Source organism: Tupaia chinensis, unplaced genomic scaffold, assembly GCF_000334495.1.
Source record: "Tupaia chinensis unplaced genomic scaffold, TupChi_1.0 Scaffold000424_1, whole genome shotgun sequence".
In the NCBI taxonomy this organism is placed as follows: Eukaryota; Metazoa; Chordata; class Mammalia; order Scandentia; family Tupaiidae; genus Tupaia; species Tupaia belangeri.
This window is the reverse complement of record NW_006159929.1, coordinates 353,657-357,668: the sequence shown is the minus strand read 5'-3', so window position 1 is coordinate 357,668 and position 4,012 is coordinate 353,657. Positions and strand designations below refer to the sequence as shown.

Below are 4,012 nucleotides of genomic sequence, written 5' to 3'. Positions count from 1 at the left end.
TGGAAGATGAATGGCCAGTGCATCTAATAATTTGGTTAACTAATTTAATGTCACATAATCCTGATTTTCTCTGACTCTTAGGCTAGGCTCATTAAAAACAAATTTTGGAGTTACCTGATGGCATGGATCAAAGCATTGCCAAGTGTGCAATTCAAGTCCCAGCCCCAGCAGCTTGAAAAACACACTAGGCACATGTGTGTGCATGCCTAAAATCCCAAAAGGAGGAAGAGATGGAGAAGAAGGGATTGTGGCATGACTATTCTGCGTGGGGAGTGCATTCTTACTTCCCTTCTCTTTCTGTCTCTTTCTGGCAAGAGCATGTACTCCTTGGTAAACATTAAAAACAAAGAAACAGAAAAATAAGATCATGACACTTTACAAAATTATTTAATGTATGAAAAGATGCAATTCACATGCTTTGAGAGATCGAAATATTAGATAGCTAAGCATCTCAGTTCCTCGCCCCCTTTCCCTTATCCTGTAGCCGGACCTCAGGATCTATTGAATTATTGTCCTCAAAGCTCTGCCATGAAGAGTGCCCTCAGACACCAAAGAGAACCTGGGACAACTGGTTGCAGCGAGACATTAAAAACACACTCTCCATCATCTGAAACATTTCTAATTATTTTTATAATGTGTGTGCCATTTTCCAAGACCCCTTGCTCCACAGGGATAACATGGTTTGTCTGCTTTATTTTAGGAGGGGGAAATAATTTTTAAAAGCTGAATCATGTCTGTAGGCTTTTTGCTTCATACTGCTGTTTAGATGAAACCACATCTCTCCTTTCATTTGAGTATGCTTCTGACTAGCAACATGGCCCTGTGACTGGCAAAGGCCATTTTCTTTCAGCCACCACGGTCCTACCAGACTCACAGCAGTGCTACACAACATCGACTTGAAAAGTAATTAAGATATAAGTATTCCAAAAGAGAACACATGGTTATTTAAAGTCATTGGACACCGTTCAAAAGGAAAGATCTATGAAATACAAGGGCTGAGAGCCGTCATGCTGTTTCTCCCCACTTCTCACATTAAGAAAAAAGACTAATTATAAATCTCCAGCAAATATGACCTGGTAAAGAGTTTTCAAACAAAAGGCTGCACTGAATGGGCTATCTGGCAGATCTGGGCACTTGTTTTCACTAACAAGCATTAAAGTTGTTCCTAGTAAACCATTTTACAGCAACATTAGAAATATCCGAGTGTACGTTTTCGTTAATGAAGCGCTGCAGAATGTGAGTGCAGCCTCACGGCTCCAAACGGCTCCTTATCCTCGCTTTGTCTCATTCTGCCTTTTTCCCCCCTTAACGTTTCATTTCCAATGACACGTCAGCCGTCTTTCACCAACCTCAAAGGAAAGTTGAATGCGGGGCTCACAAAGTTAAGCTGACATTTGCTCCCTTCCAATAAAAAATATTTAGTCCATTAAACATAAATACCTGTCATTATGATACATGGACTGGGTGCAAACCTCCCGGTTCCCTGTGATGTTTATTACATCCAAACAACTGCAGTGCCTGCATGTTTTCAACTTTAGTGTATTGATTAAACTTTTAAATGGCTGCCATATAACCCAGGGACAGCGGGAAGATTAATTTGCGTCAATGTTCATCTGTAATTCATTAGCCATTTATTCTTTACAACCACATGGGCTATCAAGAAAATGCAGGCCATTTTTCACTCGGCACAGGCTGAGAACAGATTCTGAAATTTGTGCTGCATACAAATAAGTTTCCTGGGCCTGGCCAGTTAAACTGCTTGGCTTTTCAAAAGTTGAAGTTGGGAAACAGCAGCAGGGAAGGAACATTAAAAACCAGAAATGGGGAAAAACACACATCCTCGGGGTGCTTGCGAATGAACTGAGTTTGTCCACTGTTTTTCATCCATGGATTATGGTTTCTTATTTCAGTCGGATTAAAATAACGGAAACTTGTGTCTGAGCAAAGGCCATAAATAACACGGGTTGCTTTTTCCCATCCCTCCTTCCCCATCCCCTTTGTAATGTCTCCTAAAATGCTGTTTCTGGCAGAAACCTCCAGCGAGTGGCAGTGAAGTAGAAAAGTGCATTGCCTAGAGGAACTTGGAGCTGTAATCTCGGGGACAATGGCATTTGAACCAACTCTCCCCGAAACAGCAGAATCTCACCCTGCCTCGAGTTGGGAAGGTGCCCAGCTAAATAGCTGCGTGTTTCCTGAGGGAAGAGGTAAGCCATCTGGCTTCTCCACGTGCCCTCCTGACCCCCTTGGCAGAGCACAAAATGCATATTAAAGGCATAAATGGAACGAGCACCCCAGTGAAAGGCCCTTCCACTCACAAGGCACTTTGGGGAGAGAAGGAAGGCGGAGTCTGTGTGTGCTCAGGTCGGGCTGGAGGAGAATAAAGCACACGGGGGAAAATTTTCTTCATAAGGATGAATAATTAAAGTGGAGAGCTCCACGCCCAGGCCTCACTGTGGCTAATAACCGCAATAGGGAGCAGCAAAAAAAGAAACTCAATGGTCAGGACGACATCTGGGCAAGATGGCTGGCAGGTAACCATTTGCAGGAGATGTACAAGCCAGTGTGCAGATGCTCAGGCAACGACCCTTTCTCTGGTCTGCAGTGCCCACCGAAATCAAAGGCACCAGGCACACTGGTAACCTTTGGTAACAAGGCCCATGAAAGAGCTGGCAGAGGAGTCCTTAGGGAAGAGGTGGTAAATTACCCATTTATAATACAACTGCCCAGGCTGCTTACAGCCAGAGATAAAAGGGAGTCCACAACAAAAGCATCCATCTGGAGCCATCCTTGTCCCAGCTCAGAAGTCACTAGTACCAAGAACCAGCAGTATGCAACTCCTTTTCAGGCCACGTGGGGAGAGGGGGGTGGAGGGAAATCATCACAGAAAGGCAGCTTGAGGAATTTTATCTGGTTTGTGGATGGGACATGTAAGTATCAAAAAGAATATATATAAACTGTAGAAAAATGCATTGACAGAACTTTCAGGTCATTAGATCTAGTCCCCTGCCATATATAGGATCCATCAACTTTCTCTCTCTCTCTCTTTTTTAAATACGTAATGCTTCACAATTTGTGCATCATCCTTGTACAAGGGCCATGCTAATCTCTGTGTCATTCCAGTTATAGTATATGTGCTGCTGAAAAAGAACTCTATTTTTTACTCATTTATTTATTTTTTAGATTTTTGCCATTGGGTGGATGCATTCACTGAAGAGACAGAGAGAGAAAGTGAGAAAGTATTCCCCAAAGAAGATGACCATGCTGCAATCCCTTCTCTTCCAATCTCGCTGGAATTTTGGGCATGCATGAACATGCACCCAGCATGATTTTCAAGCCACCAAGTATGGGATTTGAACTAAAGAATCTGCCATGTGGGATCCAGACACTATAACCTCCATGCCACCTGCTGGCCACTCTTTTTTTGTTTGTTTGTTTTTTTCATAGTAATTAGTATGCTGGCTCTGCACCTCATAGGAGCTCAATAAACATTTGTAGAGCAATTATTACAGCTTAAGTACACAGATTCATTCATTCAACCATTCAGCAAATATTTACTATCATATCCTCAGCACAGTTCTAGAACTAGGATAAAGAGGGGGACAACTATAACTGCAAACTCTTGGCAACAGGCTGTTTCTAACATAGGTGCCTTTTACTTTCCTGTGGCGTAAGGATCCTAGGATATTAGTTTCAGAATACTAGGACTGTATTCTTGGTCTTATCTTTCTCGTGGGCAAACCCTGAAAATGATGTTGAACAGCTTATGTCTTATTTATTAATTAAATGAAAACTACATAAAATAACTGAGATTCTTGACAAAATCAATATATAGGTATATATTACTGAAAATTTCAGATAATTTTAAGGATAAGTCTAACTTCTACAGGTGAGGTTAGAGTAAGGGTAATTTTAGAGATAGCCTCCATTGATATGCTGGATGCCAAACACATCTGTCATAATTGACTGAGTTTTAGAAACAGAAGGACTTTTGTGTTTTGTGAAGGTTTCAATC

General features: G+C 41.8%; 1 non-coding gene across 1 annotated transcript; it reads right to left on the bottom strand.

Annotated features, from left to right (window-relative positions):
• Positions 1-3,047: 3,047 nt before the first annotated feature.
• On the bottom strand, positions 3,048-3,149 carry LOC114008982 (U6 spliceosomal RNA). The gene has a single exon (XR_003550465.1). It is a non-coding gene; the product is annotated as a U6 spliceosomal RNA (small nuclear RNA).
• Positions 3,150-4,012: the final 863 nt, after the last annotated feature.